The following is a 22,004-nucleotide window of genomic DNA, read 5'->3' on the forward strand; positions in this document are numbered from 1 at the left end:
AACTGGGACGACGTTGGAGACCCATTCAGGGTATTTGGATACCTTGATGAAACCTGCAGTGATTTGTTTTTGAACTTCCTCTTTTATTTTAAGAGCTACGTCGGGTTTCATTCGACGTAACTTTTGTTTTACAGGTTTCATTCCCGGAATTAGTGGTATAGTGTGTTGAGCTATTTCTCTATTAATGCCTGGCATATCTTCGTATGACCAAGCAAATACATCGATGAATTCTTTAAGCAAGTTAATTAAATCGGTTCTTTCTTGTTCATTAAGTGTTAGTCTGATTTTAACTTCTCTTTTATTGGTTGAATCATTTGAGATATCAACCGTCTCAGTTTCTTCAATTATCAATGTCTTCTTTTCAAGTGTTTCCATTGCTTTAATAAGTTCTTTGTCTTTTTCATTGTTAGTTAAGCAATGCTCGTCATCTTGGGTTAAAGCAGAACACAAGGAGTAAGGAGAAGAAGTCCTATTATTATACTCTGAGATCATTACATCAAAGAGTGATATGTCCTCAGGGACTTGATCACTAACTATTCTAGGGGAAGGGATAGAAGGAGGAGGTGCTACAACTAAAGACTTAGATGACTCTATAGGGAGAGACTCTGACTCTGACGACTCTTCGAACATCGGTCCTTGCCCTGTCGTGATGGAGATCTTCCTTCCACTTGGAGTAGTCACCTTGACGGTATTGCGCCACCCTTGTAGTGATCCTTCCACTGGAGTGATTAGCTTCGAGGGATCGAAGCTTTCGCTTTGTAGGACTGTCTGAATGAGCGAGGAGTCATCCCCTTTGTATGTTGGCTCATCCTTTTCTCGCCCAAATAATAATCCCATGACATTAAAGTCAAAGCATGGGGGTGCTTTCTCCTTATGGACAGGAGTTGGGATTTCGTCTGTGAAATAGCAATCTAAGAAAATTTCGAATCCCGATTGCCTTATGCCATTTACAAAAAATGGTTTGGGAAATCGTAGCATGGATAGTCCTCTCCTTCTTTTATGAATTGCCCATTAAGGGTAAGAGGGTACTGATCCATTGGGATTGCTTTCTTTTGGATGCGAGCGTCCCTATGTGCCTTCGACTTTTCCTGGGCTTGCTTGAGATCTTTTTGAGTCAGGTCGAAACCAAGTCCGAAAATATCTAATTTAGGGAGGCCAGGTGATTCCAGCGGTTTTGCTATTACTTTCTTCTTTCTTAAGGTCATCCCAAGAAAATGTCCTTGTTTCTTCAGAATAGCATTCACGATCATGTTGGAATGGGGGTCGTGGTAGAGAGAGGTCCTTTCATCCTCCTGGATTAAGGAGACCTCTTCATTAAAGCCCCACATGTTTCGGGCGTTTTTTGGATTTCCTCAAATGCTGGTCACGCTCTCCTGGCAACGAGACGGTCCGACCTGCAAAACAACGAATATTCCGGTTGTCGGAATATTCGCCTCCGACGATCAAGTTAGTGATCGGAAACGGAAAAGGCTAGAGAGAGAAAGTAGAGAGAAGTTGGAGCTATTAATGCTCTTTTTGTTGTAATGCCTTAATCCACCCCTCCCATCATAAATGATTGGGGTATTTATAGGGGTGGGACTCGTGCCCCATTCTAGGGTTTGTACCCTAGAATTGCGTGACGTGATTGGCTGCGCAATCAGTGAATGCCACGTGTTACTTTGGGGGCGCCGCTTTGCGGCTTTCAATGATATCTCTCGAGATTTGGGCCCTGACGTTATTAGGCCTTTTTTGCGTGCTGATTTCAGGGGAACACATGCCCTAAACACGTGGCATCTTCCTGTAACGACACGTGGCCCAGTTACCGGGCTTAACAAACTCAGGAAGGAGTTTGAGAGCAATGGAGCCTCTACCTCTAGGCAGCCGCCCAGGAGAGAGGAATAGAGGGCTCCAAAGAAAGCACATATCAAAGCAGTCCATGCAATGTACGCTGGAAACACTCTCTTTCGTAGGCCGACTGGAAGGTCCCCAAGGGTGCCACAGACAAATTTTTCTAATTTGTTGGCGAAAACACAGTCGGCTGGGGGGAGGGGTAGGCAGCCTTGAAGAGAGGAGCCTGAGCCGTCTAGACGATGGAAGGACGCAAGGGATTACCTTCGGCTTAAGCAGCGGGAACGTGCCGCCTACTCGGACACGGCCTCAACCCCAACTATGCTGGATGATTTTTCAAATCATTCTCTCTCCCAACATACCAACACGGCCATCTCCAGTAGAAGTCAGGCGGTCCGCACCCCAACTCCTATTCCAGTTGTCCATACTCCAACTCCTATTCTAGCCCAATCACTTCAATATCAACCTCCTCAGGGGTTCAATGGCTTAATGCAGCCGAATCCCCAAGTCTTCGGACAATATGGGCCTTACGGACAGGCGTACGGACAGGCTCCCTACCTGCCTGGACTGTCCGTGCAGCCACAACCTATCGATTGGCAGATGCGCCTACTGACTTTGGGAGATAAGCCGCCTCCGTTTTCACAAGATGTTCTAACTGCCCCTCAGTCGCCAAAGGTGAAGAGTGTACTTGTGGGAGCCTATGATGGTAGGGGCAACCCAGAAGAACACATCACCTCGTACAGAAACCTGATGTACTTGAAAAGTGTAGATGATGCTACTTGGTGCAAATGCTTTCCGGCCACTTTGGAAGGTATGGCGCAGGATTGGTTCAACAGCCTGCCGGCTAGATGTACCAATTGTTTTACTACCCTTAGTTTGCTGTTTGTGGGAAATTTTTCATACAACATACCGCCTCGAAAGACTATCCTTAATTTGGCGACAATCGTCCAGGGGAAGAATGAGGGTCTACGCTCGTACGTCCAGCGATTTAACCAAGAAAAAGCCCAAATTCATAATCTGCCGGATGAAATGGCTTACTCTGAATTTCTCCGGGGATTAAGGCACAATGGTTTTATATTTGACCTGGTAAGGAAAAAGATTCGGACATACGCAGGTGTTATCCGGGAAGCCGAAGCCTATATTGAAGCGGCGAACTTTTGTTCGCTCACAAAATCAGAAGCGCCGGCCAAGGGGGTTGAGAAGACACTTTCTCAGCAAGACTCGGCCGACCAAAAGAAAGAAGGAAAAAAGAGAAAAGAAGTCTGGGTGGCTGATGCCCAGTCGCAGAAGTCCAAGAAGGTCAAGACGTACGAGCCTCAGTATGAATTCAACAAGGCCTGCTATTTTATCTTGATGGAAATCAAGGATAAATTTGAGTTTGAAAAGCCACAGCCGCTGAGAGGCCCGGCCCAATATAGGAACAAGAACAAATATTGTGGGAATAACACTGACTCAGGCTTTGTGGCCGTGATATCAGGGGGATTTACCTCAGGCGGCCCAACTATGAAGGGGATCAAGCAGGACGCCCGGAACTTGGGAAAGGTGATGCAAGCGGATTTAGTGAAGGCCGAACCCTTTCCCGAAGTAATCATCAGTGAGGCCGACCGGGGGGAGGTCAAAGCTCTGCACAATGATCCCATGGTATTCATTATGAAGATAGCCAATTTGAAGGTCGGACGAATATTGATTGATACGGGTAGTGCGGCTGATATCATCAGCCTGGCCGCCTTGAAGAATCTAAGCTTCCCCGAGGATGCTCTTCAGGACATAACTCACCTGTTGGTCGGATTTGGGGGGAATGTTATCCGCCCGGTTGGGCGGATAGATTTACCCGTTCGCTTCGGGCAAAAAGGGGAAGGAAGAGATATGGTTGTCCGCTTCCTAGTTGTGAAAGAGCTGATTGGATATAATGTCATACTCGGCCGTCCTACATTGAATGCAGCCAAAGCAGTCATTGTACCTCACTTAATGCTGCTAAAGTTCGAGAGGACGGACGGAAAAATAGGGACAATCCAAGGGAGTCAGAAGATGGCAAAGGAATGTAATCAGTTGGCCGTTAAGCCTACTGCGCGCGGACCAAAGACGTCCGAGCCAAAAGAAGAAGGAACCTCACTCCCAGCACACCAGGTCGGCCAGAAGCGTAAGGCCGCCAAGATAGAGCAAGCATAGCAGCTAATGACTGTCGGTCGGCTAGAAGAGTTACGACCCCAGCCGGCCGGCAGTCACCAAGATATAGTGCTTGACCCCGATCAACCAGGTCGGACGGTTAGTGTGGGCACTATAGCTTTGGGTGTGCTTAGGGATGAGTTAATTCAACTGCTGAGAGAGTTCAAGGATGTATTTGAATTTGATGTTAGTGAGATGCCAAGAATAAGCCCTGACCTAGCCGTGCACAAGCTGGATGTAAATCTAGCCATTAAGCAGGTCTGCCAGAAGAAAAGGAATCATGGAGAAGAGAAGAATCAGGCGGCCGTAGCTGAAGTAAAAAAGCTGCTGGACGCCGGTTTCATTCGACAATGTTATTACCCAGACTGGGTAGCCAATGTGGTTCTCGTGAAGAAGCCGAATGGAACTTGGAGAATGTGTGTGGATTACACCGACCTGAACAATTCATGCCCTAAGGATAGCTTTCCCTTGCCCAAAATCGACCGCCTGGTTGATTCAACGGCCGGGCATGCCCTGATGAGTTTTATGGACGCATACTCCGGATTCCATCAAATTCCATTATGGGAAGATGACAAGGGGAAAATGTATGTCGTTATCTACCCTTCCCCCAAGTCAAACAAAATTTGTAAACACCTAACCAACCTTATATGAATATAGGGCAAGTTAAGGGTCGATCCCTAGGGAATGCAATGATGAAAACTAGAGTCTAAGTTAAGCTACCTCGAAGATGGAGTTGATATTATGGTTGGCACTATGGTAAAATAAAGCAAGTCTAATCAAGTAAAACAAAGGTCTAAACACTAGGGATATGGGTTCCACATGCAAGTTCAATGATAATGCTAGTTTAGAGCTCAATCAATTAATTCAAGTATTGCAATGGACAAACAATAGTAGCAATCAAGAGAGTTCAAATGCTATCTCCTATAGGCCAATCTAGGTGTCACTATGAAAGGCACATCAAGAAGAATCACAAGCAAATCCAATCAATTAGAGCAACTTTCAATTCAATTGTTCATGTCATTAAGAGTTGCAATGCAATCTAGATTAATCTTATAGGTTGATCACTCCTAGTCTAATCAATCACATGCAAAACTATGTCAACCAATTAATTGCAACAAATCAATCAATCAAAGAGCATCAGCTAGCAATTTCATTAATCAAACATGACAGGTGGAAGGGGTACTTCGATGAATTATTTAATGGAAGTAATGGAGTTGTGATAGGAGATACCTCTATGAGTGATGAAGAAATCAACATGGAGTATGTGCGAAGGATTAGGAGAGTAGAGGTGGAGATTGCACTGAGGAAGATGAAACCTAAGAAGGCGGTTGGCCCTGATGGGGTACCGATAGAGGTGTGGAGGTGTTTGGGTAAGATTGGTATTGATTGGTTAACAAACCTTTTCAACAAGATATGGACGGCTACAAGGATCCCACAAGATTGGAGGAAGAGCACCTTGGTCCCGGTTTATAAAAACAAAGGAGACGCTCAAGATTGTTCTAACTATCGAGGAATTAAGCTTATGAGCCATACTATGAAGTTGTGGGAAAGGGTGATTGAACAAAGGTTGAGGGCATGCACAAGCATTTCAGATAACCAATTTGGTTTTATGCCTGGGAGATCTACTATGGAGGCAATCCATTTGATAAGACAAATGATGGAGTTTTATAGGGTAAAGAAGAAAGATCTTCATATGGTCTTTATTGATTTAGAGAAGGCATATGACAAGGTGCCAAGAGAGATACTTTGGTGGGCAATGTTGAAGAAAGGTATCCCACGAAGGTATGTAGACCTAGTTAAGGATATGTATCGGGATGTGTCAACAAATGTGAGGACATGCGGAGGGTTGACAAAAGATTTCCCTATTACAATCGGATTGCATCAAGGGTCTGCATTAAGCCCTTTTCTTTTTGCAACGGTTCTAGATGAATTAACTAGACCAATTCAAGATGAGGTTCCATGGTGTATGCTGTTCGCAGATGATATCGTTTTGGTGGATGAGACTAAGGATGGGGTTAATGTCAAGTTGGAGCAATGGAGGCAAAGGTTGGAATCTAGAGGGTTTAAGCTAAGTCGGAGTAAGACTGAATATTTGGTATGTCGTTTTGGCACTCAGAGGGGGACACGCAATGAAGTGGTGAGTTTGGATGGAAAGGATTTGACCATGAGTGAATGTTTTAAGTACCTAGGGTCGATCATCCAGAAGAATGGTGACATTGATCAAGACGTGACCCACAGGATTAAGTCAGGGTGGCTTAAATGGAGAGCGGCCACGGGAGTGTTATGCGACCGCAGCATTCCCTTAAAGTTGAAGGGAAAATTCTACAGGACTGCCATACGACCAGTGTTGCTCTATGGTACAGAATGTTGGGCTTCTAAGAAAGAGCATATTAAAAAGATGGAGGTTACGGAAATGCGCATGTTAAGGTGGATGTGTGGAAACACTTTAAGAGATAGAATCAGAAATGAGGTTATTCGCAAGAAAGTAGGTGTGGCGGGCATTGTAGATAAACTAAGGGAAAATCGTCTGCGTTGGTTTGGACATGTAAGACGGAGACCCGAGGGTGCACCGGTGCGAAGAGTGGAAGAGTGGGACCATGGAGGGATTAAACGAGGAAGAGGGAGACCAAAGATGACTTGGTTGGAAGGAGTGAGGAAGGATATGAAGTGCATGGATTTACGTGAGGATGAAGTTTTGGATCGTAAGGGATGGAGGAGAAAGATTTATGTTGATGACTACACGGAATAATCAAACTTGGTTCATGTTAGCCGACCCCACTTTTGGGATTAAGGCTTTGATTGATTGATTGATTGAAACATGCTTCCCCCTTTCCCTAGCAACTAATCTACTCACTAATCATGGTGAAATTTAAGAACAAACAACTAGATATTGCTTTAATCTTCATTTCTATATCAAAATCTAAGAGAAATCTAAATAATCAACAATATCAAATTCAAATCCAAAGAAGAACAAGCAACAAGCAAAAATCAAATAGCGAGTAAGTAAAAGATGAAAGAAGGAAGAGATTCTCACTAATATTGTAATCCCCCGTATTTTTAAATATATTAGTAATGAAATTATATTTTATTCATAATATTTATTTGTATTTTTTTTCGGATTTAATTTCAAAAGTTTCAAATTATTTTTGGGTTTGATGAACGATTTTATTACAAAGAACTTTTTATGAACCTTTCTTCACTAATTTATATCCAGCAAACAAACCAAACCCACTTTCTTTTCTTAATTGACCCATTAATTTTATGAGGCCCAATCTTAAAACTAACCCTACACCACTCTCTCTCCTATAAATACCCCATACATCCCCAAAATTTCCCACACAAAAAGGTTAGTCTTATTTTCATCCTCCTTTGTTTCATTATTTTGCTTAATGTTATTTTAATTGTTTTGGGTTTTGATTTTAGTATAAAGATTATATTTTTAGTATTAAATTATATTTTAATGGTATAAAGATTATAAATTTCAGATTATATTTATGTTATAAATTTCATATTTTATGAATTATAAACCTAGGGTTTCAATTTATTGAAAATCATGATTTTAGGGTTTTTATGAACAATTGATTTAGGGCTTTTATAGTAATGATGTTTTGAAATTTTGGTGATTATATTACTAATTAGTTTCCAGATTATTTTGAACACGTAAATTCGTATTTTAATGTTTAGATTTCGGTTCGTTAATATTAATCCCGTTTTAATCCCGATCAGGTTCTGAACTCATCCGATTTTGACAAAAAAGTAGTATTTTCCATGTGGAAACGATGTTTTAAGAAAGACTCACTACCTTTGGTAGTGAGCACCACCCTCTCGTGGCCAAATTCTTCCTCTAAATATGATTTTCGGGCAGTTTTTCATTTTTAACGAAGTTTTTTATGCTTAAAATTTTATCCTTGATTTTGATTAATAAAATTAATTATTTTTAAAGTTAATTAAGCATATAAATATATGTTTTATTTATTTTAATAAGTTTTTCATCATATTATATTGTTGGAAATTACTTGGGATAGTAATATTAATTGTTGGTTGTTTTCTAGGAAGTGATTATTCCCTAGGAGAATTTTAAGTGATTAAAAGTGGCTCAAAAGGATTGTTTGTATGAGGTACGTACATGTCTACTTCGTTATAAGTAGTATCATGTTTAGGTACCAAAAGGAAAGAACTTAGTTTCATGATTAGGGAACACTTGGATGGAAATTGTTTGGTTACACATTGATTTAATTCATGTGCTTATGTTTATGAAACATGTTTTGGTGAATTGATTATGTTTGTATGGAATTATGGATGCAAACATGTTGAATTATATTGGATAAAATGTTTGTATGGAATGTTGATACAAGCATAATTTTATTGGATTGGTTTGTTAACCACATTTGGTTTATTAAAGGATTGGAATTGAATGGTTTAAGTGGAATGAATTTATTAATTATTCCACAAGGTTATTATTATTTATTTATTACTCAATCATAACTTGTTAGTATGTTGAGTAAAGGTGGATTAAGCCGAAATGGCTAGGTGAGTTGACTATGTTCAACAATTTTGGATAATTTGGAAGTTTAATGGAATTAAAGGTTAATTTGTGATGTGATCACCATTGTCTTAAATAAGATTAAAAACGAATTGATGTATGATTGTTATGTATGGTCTTCTTGATTGAGTCGGCTATTAATTAAAATTGTAATCACGTAAAGTGAAACATGGATGAGCAATAAAACTCTGGAAAGAGTGCACTTCTAGAGTATTGACAATTATGGGTTGGGGTACACGGTGGTAGCCCGTGGCTTTTCGAGGCTTGTTTGATCAACATGTCCTCTTCTCTTTTGGTATTTACATTTTATTTTATAATGAAAGTTAGATGGGATCCTAGACTAACTTTGTGAGAATGGAGTCGCGCCCATTCTTGCATCGCGCTAAACTTTTATTTCAAATGGTCATTTGAGACCTGGATTGGACAACCTGGTCTATTGCTTACTCCAAACTAAATTAAATTTATTAAATTGAATATGATGAGTCAAGTGTTTGGAATTGGTTAGTAAGTATGTTGAGTCAATTAAATTGTCTAAGTGTGGAGACTTGATTAATGAATTCGTGTTGTATATTTAATTACTTTAATTAATTGAGCATGCTAGGTTTGGTACGTTGTAGCTTGTATGTACTCAGCTTTGCTGATTGCGTGCTTTTGTGTGTGTTTTCTTTTGGTCATGGCCTTCGCCTTTCAATGACCCTGTGATGATCCAATTATTACACTTGTATTATTGGGGAGCAGTATTGCACAGGTTAGCTTGATGATGTGCAGTTCGGGATTTGACAATCGCATTGTCAAGGGATGGTGTGATTGAGTGTATTCGTTCTTTGTGTTGAAATTATTTATGCTTTGCAATTTCATTTATGTTTTGGATTTTTAATATTGGTTTGGTTTTAAATAAGGGCCTTATATGGTTCCAATTTGTTAGCTTTGACTTATTCGTTTTCTAAACTGTGTTATTTTAAAGACTCATGTTTGATTTTCCGCTGCAATACTTTGATAAAGCCTTAACGTTTTAACACGTGGCGGTAACATGTCAATGGTTCTCCACTATTTTATTTAAAGTAAGTGGTTTGGAAAAGGGAGAATTATTGGGGTGTTACAAATATTGATGATTGAAAATGAAGAAATCCAAACTTGATTGATCAAATGTTGAGTTGCAAATCCAAAACCAAGAACTTCTCTCTAACTTCTCTCTAGATTCTCTCTCTAAAACTAAGCTAATGAAAATTATCAAAAAGTTCGTCTCAAAAAGGAAATACAATTCTATTTACAAGCAAAGAAGAAATCGGCACCTCCCGCGCCCTCTCCCGATAGACCCGCGCCCGCGGAGAAATGGGTACGGAACCCTTCGCGGGCTATCTGGGCAGACCCCGCGCCCGCGGCAATAGAGACCCTCGCCCGCGGCAGTGAAACCCGCGCCCGCGGCTAATCCCCTGCTCCCAAAGCCTGATCAGGGGGCCGCGGTCTCTCTGAATGGAGCGGCCTCTCCATTTTACCCGCGCCCGCGGAGAGCCCGCGGGGCAACCGCGGCAAGTTCCTTCCTAGTTTTGGCAATTTTGAGTAACATAGGCCCGCGCCCGCGGCAAGATGACCCGCGCCCGCGGCCTGCTGGATTTGCCTTGGAAACCTCTCCGAGGCCTCTCCAAGGCCTCTCTAAGCCCTCTCTAGCCAAATGCTTCTTCCTTGCTTGATCATTAAGGTCCCAAATTGAATCCTTTGCCAAAGTGATTCTCACAATACCTACACAAGTAAACAAAGAAAGGAAATAAAAGGGAAAAAGAGCCAAATAAAAAAAACACGATAAAAAACACGAGAATCATAAAGAAAAGAGGAAAAAGAGAAACTAAAGGAAAAAGGACCAAAAATAAGAGAAGAAAGCATGAAAAGGGGAAAGAAATAACCCTAAAAGACTACCCTATGAGTGCCATAAATGACACTCATCAAATTCCCCCAAGCTAGACTTTTGCTCGTCCCAAGCAAAACAAAGGCTAAAAAGGAATAAGAAGGGCTTATTCGAAGCAAAAAGAAAAAGAGGGGCGAGAATTTACACTAAGATTCACTGTCGTAGGAATCACGGTTGTTTTTAGCTACAACAAGCCATTTAAACCCCTAGATCGCTCTAGAGGACGAGTGATGCTCTCGTAAGGGTATCCTAAGAGTTTACCCATAACTCTCCACCAAACCCCCAAGAGGCAAACCAGAGAAGGAAAAGAAAGAGGAAAAAGGAAACAAAATCTTTATGAAATGGACTTTACAAAGAGACTATAATTCAAATGAATAACAACCTTTCTAAAGAGAATTATGGTATGCACGTTATAAGATACCTAAGGTTGATTGAAACATAAATATGCTAAGCATAGGAACTAGTTATCACATTCCACTTTCATCCCAAACGGTCTTACCGCGTTCCCCCTACTAATCTCATGTCTCCCCTTAGTGAGCATCTCATAGATTCCGCGAAGGAACCGGAAAAGGATCAAATTTTTGGGCTACTCGACATCTTGATTTCGCATCCCCTTTCCTTAGTCTACAACCTATGATTCCCTCCACCGATGAAAGACTCAACTCCTAGGTCCAAAGGTCTTCCCCAAGGTTGTAACGTAAGGCAAGAAGGGTTAAGGTAGGCTTAAAATTTAAAATTTGGTGGTTACCCTAAATTGTGAAGCAAAGACCGGCCAAATCTCAACACCAAACTTAAGTAATCACCAAACAAAAACGTATTAACACCCCCAAGCTTATTCAAAGCAACAATCTACAATCACTAGAACAAAAAGCGCAAGCGCTTTCCCCCCAAGCTAAAAGAAACATTGTCCTCAATGCATAGAGAGGAGAAAGACACTTCAATTTTTTTTTTTATTTTTTTTTATTTTTTTTTTATTTTTATTTTTTTTTTGAATTTTCTCATTAATAAAATTGTTTGAATTTCCTTGAACTCCTTAAAAGCATTAGTCCTTGCCCTTTTTTTTTTTTTTTTACTAAGGACAGGTTTTACATAAGCATTTGCCATTATTTACCAAATATAAACGACTCAATTATGTGTACCAATTCGAACCAAACCCCAACCTCATAGACCACAATCACCAAACATTGACCCTTGCTTCACAAAAACCAAAAAGAAGGAGAACGAAACAAAAGGCTCAAGATATCTAATTATGCGGCTTGAAAAGAGGGAAAAGGGTTCAAAGGAGTAACAAGTAGGCAAATGTATCCCAAACCAAAAAGTGACTATCCTAGAAAGAGAAAAATACCTCCCCGAAAAATTTGCCTTTGTCCTCCCTAGGTAGTTCGGTCACGGTCTTAGGAATCATACGCTAAGATTCTAGATTAGGTTTGCGAAAATCAAGGATCCATGCCGCTCATGCAAGAGTATGATGAAAGCTTGAACAAATATAAATCTCACATGGTTGTAGCAGAGACTCACTAAGGGTGTCAAATCAAAGATAGGGAGCAACTACCAACATGCCACAAACGAGTAGAATCCGGTTTCATGATCCCCCTAGTTCTAGACAACTATCTTAGCATGCTTTATCCTAGAATCAACCAAACGTAATCTCAAACCGTGCATACCATTATTACCTAAGAAGACCATTATTCAAAAGCAAAATTCCAGTGCATACAAGTCCAATTTTCAAAAAGAGAAAGAGTGAAAATAAAGCCTCAAAAAGTTATGCACACAAACAAGATTAAAAGAAAAGGAAAGAAAAGAAAAGAAAAGAATGGAAAACTTAGACAAGGACAAGAAAGGGAAAGAGGAAAAGAGCAAAGATGCAATCATAACACGTTTATCCCAATCGACATACAAGCGGTCTAATGGCCACATCGCCAAAGACCCCAAACACACTAGGTGTTAAAATCATACATCCTCGAACCGTTCAACTTCTCCTAAATTTAATCTTAATCTAAGGAACCAAGAAAATGAAGAAGTGAAAATAAAAAGGTAAAATAAGAAAGGCCTCACCAAGCATCCGCTCTAAATTAAAGTACCCAAGGAGTAGGAATGTGCATCTCCAAAAGGTTCCGCAATCCAAAGCATAGGCTACGAGCAAGGTGAGTTAAAGAAAAAGGCTATATATACAAAATGAAATTGTTAGTAACTTCCAAACAAAAGCAACCAATAAAACACTTAGATACAAATTATATACAAAGACCTAGAGAAACCATCATCATCAAAATTTCTATTTATTTGTTTTTTTTTTCTTCTCAAGAAACTCCCAAAAACATCAAGAAATGAACCAAAACAACAAGCAACAGACCAACGAGACCATTAGCAAAAATCCACCAAAAGCCTTATCAAAGACTTCCCACCGAGCCCCAAGTGCTTCCCCAAACCAACATAAAACATCCTTTTTGACCCTCCCCCTTCACAAAATGAAGGCATCGACCGTGATGCCTATAATCATGCAAAATAGGGAAAGGGGAGAACAAAAAGGGGAACAAGCATGCATAAGGGGACTATTGGCCACTAGGGCCGGCACCATCATCACCCGTATCCCAACCTCTGGTGTAACCGGGAGGAAAACCATAGTGACCCTGGAATAGTTCAAGTTGGGATCGGGTTAATTGGTCATAGGGCTCAGGCTGAACAAGGGGCTCGGGGTGATGGGGGTGAACATAGTAATATGCGGGATCACCCCGATAATCACTCCCCCCCGAGACCCTATAATCATAAGGTGGGAAATCGCGCCGTGGCACATCGGGGTCCTCCACCCCAGGCCAATATGGGTACGTAGGGAGGTTGTCACCACCCCATGAAGGTACCAGCCCTTGTTGGGGCGGCACATAAGGGTAGTTGACCGGAGGTGTGACCTCCCCCCTACGCACACTAGCGTCATACAATGCGCTAGTTTGATAAGACAAAGTTTGGTGGTCCGAGTACATACCTTGCATGCTCAATTGCATGCGCTCTATTTGGTCTCTCATGGCCTCCATCTCTCGGAGATAAGCATCCCCTTGGAAACCTTGTTGTTGTTGTTGTTGTTGTTGTTGTTGTTGTTGTTGTCGTCTTCTTTCTCTTCTTCTTCCTTGAGCATCATCATGAAGATGCTCATGTTGTTGTTGTAGTGGCGGTTGTTGTTGCTCTTCATCATATTCATCTCCTCCTCCTTCCTCCTCTTCCTCATCATTCTCATCACCCCCATCAATCTCATCATCCTCCTCCATCTCATCCTCAATCCTCCCATTGTCCCTAGGGACCATCCAAATGTTCCTAGCCTCACGAAGGATGGAGGTGGCGGCCGGGTTAGGGAGAAGGCAATGGTGGGTATTTCTCACTAGCCAAGAGTAGGTGCCGGTTCTCCTAGTGCTAGTTATGAAACATAAAGTGTTAACTTGCTTCAAACTAATCCACACGTCTTCACTCCTTCCAACCGGAGTGAAAGACTTCAAGAACCCCTCTTGCTTAAAATACGACACAAGACGTGTCACCATGCCCCCACAATGAATTTCCCCCGTTTTGACCCCATGCATTATATCCTTGCAACAATTCATGAAGATATAGCCAAAATTAATCCTTGACCCTAACTCCGGCTTGGTAGCCATCCATAACACCATAATCTCCTCCCTAGACAACTTCCCCAAATCTTGCTTATTAAAAACCGAATACCCAAGAATTCTATGAAGGATCCTAAGGGCCGGATGGATAATCTCACTAGCAAGAGACTTTTTCGAATCAAACTCCCTCTTGTTGGCTATGGTTCTCCACCAAGAAACCTCATTATACTTAGATTGGACAAGGGAGATAAGGGGCTCGAAGATATCACCATTGGGGTTGAAACCAAGGGCGACATTGAACTCGACTAGGTTCATGGTGTGTTTGACATTGAAGAGTTGGAAGGAAATAATAAAATCGGTTTCCCCCACCTTATTGAACTCAAATGTGGAGAAAAATTCAATGGAAGGCTCCAAATAGGTTATAGGGGCCGATTTTAGAAACTCACCCAAGCTAAGGTTATCTAGGAGGATGTCAAGGTCATTTTCAATTCCTAACTTGGCCATATCCTCACGAAAGTAATGCCGGGAGGGTCTAAACTTCCGGTCTTTCATTTTGTTATAGATGGGGGTTTGTTTAGACCGGTTCCAAAATTTGAGAGGGGGTAAAGGAGGAGGAGGAGCACCATCTTGAGTTGTGGAATGCGGTTGGGGTTGAGGGTTTGAGGATTGGCCTTGAGAAGATTGGCCGGGGGATTGGTTTGAGCGCTTCTTGCTACTTTTGACTCTTCTTATCAAATCCATTTTAACAAAATTCACACAAGTCACAAGAACACAACAAACTCTCTCAAACAAATCAACTTCCTCCAAAAATTACTCACAAACCTCCTTACAAATCCAACCAAACCACCACAAACTACAAGGTACCTGTTCCAATCAACACAACAACCAAAATCCAACAACAAACAACAATATCAACAATCATTCAACAATATAATCATGAATCTTTAAGAAAAAGTAACAATCACCCAAATATACCAATTTTCCCATAAATCAACCATAAAACACAAAAATCATGCTCAAATTCAAGGTAAACAAACCAATGTAAAGAAATCAATTTAAATTGACAAAAATATTACAAAGGTTAGAAGTATACCAAGATTGGAGACTCAAATTAAACTCAAAGCACTTCAAAGACCCGAAATTTCCCAAAGAAGCACGAGAAAGAAGAGGAGGAGTGTTGAAAATGGAGGAAAATGGAAGAAATTGTGAAAAATTTGGGCAAAAGGTGAAGAAATTTGTGGGAAATTGATGTTTTGGGGTTAGGGTTTGAGAGGAGGTAGAGAGAGAAAGGGGAAAAATAAGGAGAAGAGGAGAAAATAAGAGAGGAGAGAGGGAGAAGAGAGGCGTGCCCCGGGTTAAAACCCAGTTCGCCGCGCCCTCTCCCGAAAATGCCGCGCCCGCGGAAAATCTCCCGCGCCCGCGGAGAGACCGCGGGGCAACCGCAGGGACTTCCTGGAATTTCAGAATTTTAGTACCTGATGGGGGGCCGCGCCCTCTCCTGATTTGCCGCGCCCTCTCCAAAACCTCCCGCGCCCGCGGAGAGACCGCGGGGATTTCCTGGAATGAAGCTTCAAATTTGGTCGAATTGAGGCCCGCGCCCTCTCCAACAGGGGGCGCCCTCTCCAGAACCTCCCGCGCCCGCGGAGAGACCGCGGGAAGTCCCTGGAAATGACATTATAAATTTGCCTCAAGAGGAGAAATTGTCCCCGAGATCTCTCCTTGCCCTCGGGGAGCCCTCTCCCCAGCACTCTTAACTTTTCTTGAAACCCCTTTTTTTTTCAACAAGCGATGATAATGCCCGACCTACAAGACAAACACAAAACTAACTCAAAAATAAAATAAAAAACCAATCAAGGAAAAATAAAAGAAAAGAAAGGAAAAAGAAATGAGATGAGAATCCGGGTTGCCTCCCGTAAGCGCTTTTGGTTAACGTCGTTAGCTCGACGTGCACCACCATCTCAAGGTGGCTTGAAAAGAATCATTTTGTGAACAAGTCCAACAAACACTCCCTCATAGTACTTCTTGAGCCGATGACCATTAACTTTGAATGAAGATGAGGAGTTCAAAGGAGAAATCTCCACGGCACCATTATCAAAAACATCTTTCACCAAGAATGGTCCACTCCATCTTGACATGAGCTTTCCGGGAAACAACTTCATCCTTGAATTGTAGAGGAGGACTTTGTCACCTACACAAAACTCCTTTTTCTCAATCAACTTGTCATGAACCTCTTTGGAGCGAGCCTTGTAGGTGCTAGCACAATCGTAAGCATCAAGTCGAAGTTCCTCTAGCTCATGAAGATCCAACCACCTCTTCTCCCCCACACTAGCTAAGTCAAAATTTATCTTCTTGATAGCCCATAAGGCACGATGTTCAAGCTCTACCGGGAGATGGCACGATTTGCCATAGACAAGGCGATATGGAGTGGTACCAATAGGCGTCTTAAAAGCCGTTCTATAAGCCCAAAGAGCATCATCTAACTTGTTCGACCAATCCTTTCTATTCCTTGCAACCGTCTTCTCAAGAATGAGCTTTATTTGACGATTGGAGACCTCGACTTGGCCACTCGATTGAGGATGATATGGAAGGCCGAACCGTTGATGCACTCCATGTTTCCTCAACATCTTTTGGAAAGCGTTGTGAACAAAATGAGATCCGTTATCGCTTATCACAACCTTAGGCACGCCAAACCTTGGGAAGATGATTTTTTTGAACAACTTCAACACTACTTTGTGGTCATTAGTAGGAGAGGCAATGGCCTTAGAAACATAGTCCACAGCCACAAGTATGAATTGATTACCATATGAAGATGGGAACGGTCCCATGAAGTCAATCCCCCAAACATCGAACACCTCTAACTCAAGAATGGGCTGTTGAGGCATCTCATTCCTCTTGGAGATATTCCCAACCCTTTGACATCGGTCACATGACTTCACAAAGCCTCATGAGTCCTTGAAGAGATGCGGCCACCACAAACCACATTGAAGAACCTTGGTAGCGGTCTTGGAAACACCCATATGCCCACCACTAGGGTCCGAGTGGCACATCCTTAAAACACTAGGCACCTCTTCATTTGGAACACAACGCCTAAGTAAGCCATCAACCCCTCGTTTGTATAGGATGGGATCATCCCACAAGTAATGTCTTGCCTCCCTCTTGATTTTCTTCCTTTGGTTCTTTGAGAAAGAGGGTGGAAACTCCCCACATGCTAGAAAATTCACCAAGTCGGCATACCATGGGAGTTCCTTCACCTCTATGGCATATAAGAAGTTATCAAGCATTCTATCCTCAATTGGTGAACCATCATCATGAATGTGATCACCCTCAAGGCGAGAAAGATGGTCCGCCATAACATTCTCCGCACCCTTCTTATCCCTAATCTCAATCTCAAAAGTTTGCAATTCAAGCACCCATCGAATCAACCTAGGCTTGGACTCTTTCTTGGCAAAGAGATACTTGAGGGCCGCGTGATCCGTGAAGACTATGGTCTTGGAACCCAACAAGTAACAACGGAATTTCTCAAAAGAGTGCACAATTGCTAAAAATTCTTTTTCCGTTGTTGTGTAGTTCTTTTGAGCCCCATTGAGTGTCTTGGACATATAATAGATCACATGAAGCTTCTTTTCTACACGTTGTCCCAAAACACCTCCAATAGCCCAATCACTTGCATCACACATCAATTCAAAAGGAAGATCCCACCTTGGGGCTTGAACAATAGGAGTGGAGATAAGGGCCTTCTTCAATTTATCAAATGCCTTCAAGCATTTGTCATAAAAAATGAACTCAACATCCTTTTGAATAAGGTCATTTAGGGGCTTAGCAATAAGTGAAAAATCCTTGATGAATCTTCTATAGAAACCCGCATGACCAAGGAACGATCTCACACCCTTGACATTCACCGGAGGTGGAAGTTTCTCAATAACTTCTATTTTTGCCTTATCCACCTCAATGCCTCTATTTGAAATCTTGTGCCCAAGCACTATACCTTCTTCCACCATGAAGTGGCATTTCTCCCAATTCAAAACAAGATTGACCTTAACACATCTTTCCAAACACTTCTCAAGGTTCACAAGGCACTCCTCAAATGAGACACCCCCCACCGAAAAGTCATCCATGAAGACCTCCATTTCCTCCTCCAACATATCCCCAAAGATACTCATCATGCACCTTTGGAATGTAGCGGGTGCATTGCATAACCCAAAGGGCATTTTTCGATAGGCAAAGGTCCCATAAGGACATGTGAAGGTAGTTTTCTCTTGATCATCGGGGTGAATGGGGATTTGGAAGAATCCCGAATATCCATCGAGGAAACAATAGAACTTGTGCCTTGTTAGTCTTTCAAGCATTTGATCAATAAATGGAAGAGGGAAGTGATCCTTCTTGGTGGATGTGTTTAGACGTCTATAGTCTATACACATCCGCCAACCCGTGATCGTCCTAGTTGGAATGAGCTCACCCTTCTCATTCTCAACCACGGTCATGCCCCCCTTCTTTGGAACGACATGCACGGGGGAGACCCACCTTGAGCTAGAGATGGGGAATATGATTCCCGCATTCAATAGCTTGGTGATCTCCTTCTTAACTACCTCTCCCATTTGGGGATGTAGTTTTCTTTGTCGTTCAATAGAAGGAAGGGCGCCTTCCTCAAGTGTTATATGGTGTTGGCACAAGGCGGGGCTTATACCTTTAAGATCATCAATTGTGTACCCCAAAGCACCTTGGTGCTTTCTCAAAACACCACATAACGCTTGAGCTTGGCTCACGCTCAAGGATGCACTAACTATCACGGGATAAGTGGAATGAGGGCCCAAGAACTCATACCTAAGGTGTGATGGTAGAGGTTTGAGCTCTACCATAGGTACACCATTACCTTCCTTTGATGTGGCCGCTTGCAAAGCCTCTTGGCTTGAGATTTTCAAGCACATTTTCTCATCCACTTCTTCCATGCTTCCATTAAGCAATTCTTCATAGAATGCCACTTCCTTGGATGGTGTACCTACTTTGTCCTTGTTCAACAAAACATTCTCAAGAGCATCGTTAGAGGTGAGCAAGTGCTCATGCATGGAAGACACAACATGATCAAGTGAATCAATCATCATGCAATTTTCTAGAGAAGAAGATGGATATTTCATGCTTTCATTCAAATCAAATTCAATGACCTCATCTCCTACCTTAAGGGAAATCTTTGCACTCCTCACATCAATCATAGCACCCGAGGTAGCAAGAAAGGGTCTACCTAAAATGATTGGAATGGTAGCATCTTCATCCATTTCAAGCACAATAAAATCCACCGGGAACACAAACTTCCCAACCCTCAATGGAACATCTTCTACCTTACCTTTTGGAAACTTGATTGACCTATCGGCTAATTGCAAGGTAATGTTAGAAGGTAAGAGTTCCCCTAGTTCAAGCCTTTGATAAACCGAATATGGCATTATGCTAACACTAGCTCCCAAGTCACATAAGGCATTATCAATTTGCATCTTGTTAATGGCACAAGGGATGGAGAAGTTTCCGGGGTCTTTCAATTTGGGTGGCATTTTGTTCATGATGATAGCACTACAATTTTCGGTCAAATTGATAGTTTCCACAACCTCACAAGTCCTTTTCCCACTCAAAATGTCCTTGAGGAATTTGGCATAATTTGGCATTTGGTTTATCACATCGGTAAAAGGTAGAGAAAGATGAAGTTGTTTTAGCATATCAATGAATCTCCCAAATTGCTCATCCAATTTGTGTCTCATGAATTTTTGTGGGTAAGGGAGCTTGGGTTTCACAATTTCTTTCTCTACTCTCACCTCTCTAGGTGTCTCAAACACAACCTCATCCAATGATGCCCTATCCCCCTCATTCTCAACCAAGGCTATCTTAGGAATCTCCTTATCCTCACCCTTCCTAGGCAATCTCTCCTCAAGAACCTTACCACTCCTAGTAACAATAGCATTCACGTGTTTCTTGGGATCAAGACCTTGGGAAGGTACAGAAGAAGGGCTTGCATGATCTTTCAAAGCATTAGCAAGTTGAGAAATTTGATTTTCAAGCATTTTATTGTGGGTCATCATTTCATTGAACTTCTTATCACTAACGGCCATGTATGTGTTCAACAACTTGGTATGATTCTCAATTATTTCTTCCAAATTGGTCCTAGGTGAAGAAGGTTGGGAATAGGAATTTTCTCCTTGAGTCCTTGGAACAAATCCGGGTGGGGGACCTCTTTGAGCATTATTTTGAAAATTGCCCTTCCCTTGATTGTTCCAAGTACCCCTATTTTGATTTTGTCCATAACCTTGATTATGGTTACCACCACCTTGATTATGGTTACCACTACCTTGGTTGTGATTTCCATAACCTTGGTTTTGATTACCATAATTTTGGCTTTGATTTTGGCCACTATAACCTTGATTATTATAGCTACCACAAAAACCTTGGTTCCCTTGGTTTCTATAACCACCACCTTGATTATAGTTGTCAAAATTGCCTTGGTTTTGGTAATTCCTATTCCATTGACCTCTTTGATTATCAAACCTTTGAGCATTATTATTTGACACATAATTCACATGCTCACTCTCATTGTTATCAAACTCATCAACACATTCATTAGGACAATTACTAGAGTCATGATCATACGATCCACATGCATCACAAAACAGACAACCCATAGGCATATTATGTGAAGAGGGAGGGGGTTGAGAGTTAGAAGGAGTACCTCTCCCCTTAAATTTGGAGGGAAGATTCGAAGCTTGGGATGAAGTAGAAGTGCTCTCCAACTTGGCTTTGATTGCGGTCATCTCCTTTCCCAAGTTTGTCATTTGGGAGGAAAGGTTGTTGATCGCATTTAGATGGTCTACCGAGTACAAAGAACATTGCTTGCTTGAAGAGTCTCTCTCCCCATCTTGCCAATCTCTATAGTACGTCACCACGTCCTCAATGATTTCCACCACTTCTTCTTCGGTCTTGTTCATGATAGGACCTCCGGCCCCCCCATCAAGGCATGACTTGCCTTGGGGACTTAAACCGCCATAGAAGATTTGGACCACTTGGTATGTTGGGATTCCGTGGTGAGGGCACTCCCTTTGATACTCTTTGTATCTCTCCCATGCTTCATAAAGGCTTTCATTTGGCCTTTGCTTGAACCCTTGAATCAAGGCTCTTGCCTCCGCCGTCTTCTTTTGAGGGTAAAAACGGGACAAGAAGGCCTTTGTAACATCATCCCATGTTCTCAAGGAATTGGGCTTCACCTCTTTATCTAGCCACTCTAAGGATCTTCCTATGAGAGAGAAGGGGAACAACTTGAGGCGTATGAACTCTTGAGAAACTCCGTTGACTTTGATGGTGTTGCAATATTTTTCAAATTCTTTAAGATGGTTCAACGGGCTCTCATTCTTAGCCCCACTATATTTCCTCCTCTCAATTAAGGTGATCATGGCCGGCCGAATCTCGAAATCATTTGCCGGTGTTGTAGGCGGAGCTATGCCGCTCCCAAACCTATAAGCACCGGGTATTCCTAGCTCCTTCAAGGCCACTCTCGGATTTTCTCCCATGCCTTTCTCTTCTTCAATCTCTTCTTCACTTGAAGAACTATACCCCAAGGAGAATCGATTAGCTATTCTTCTTCTTGAGAGAGTCCTCTCAATTTCCGGGTCAAAAGGCACAATGGATCGATCACGAGCTCTATGCATGCAAAACTTCAAAGAAAATATTAGTAGCACGGCTACAAGTGTAGCCTAAAGAAACAAAATCTTTTTGTATTTTTTTTTTCAATTAAAATGAAGTAGACTCAACAACAAAAGCTAAGCACCAATAGCATTCCCCGGCAACGGCGCCATTTTGACAAGGGGAAAATGTATGTCGTTATCTACCCTTCCCCCAAGTCAAACAAAATTTGTAAACACCTAACCAACCTTATATGAATATAGGGAAAGTTAAGGGTCGATCCCTAGGGAATGCAATGATGAAAACTAGAGTCTAAGTCAAGCTA

The 22,004-nt window shown here is 41.9% G+C and overlaps 1 pseudogene; it reads left to right on the forward strand.

Annotated features, from left to right (window-relative positions):
• The first annotated feature begins 21,076 nt into the window (after positions 1 to 21,076).
• On the forward strand, positions 21,077 to 21,175 carry LOC145565621 (small nucleolar RNA R71; annotated as a pseudogene).
• The last annotated feature ends 829 nt before the right edge of the window (positions 21,176 to 22,004 follow it).

The sequence above is a fragment of the Chenopodium album genome, chromosome 1 (genome assembly GCF_948465745.1).
Source record: "Chenopodium album chromosome 1, dcCheAlbu1.1, whole genome shotgun sequence".
NCBI lineage: Eukaryota > Viridiplantae > Streptophyta > Magnoliopsida > Caryophyllales > Amaranthaceae > Chenopodium > Chenopodium album.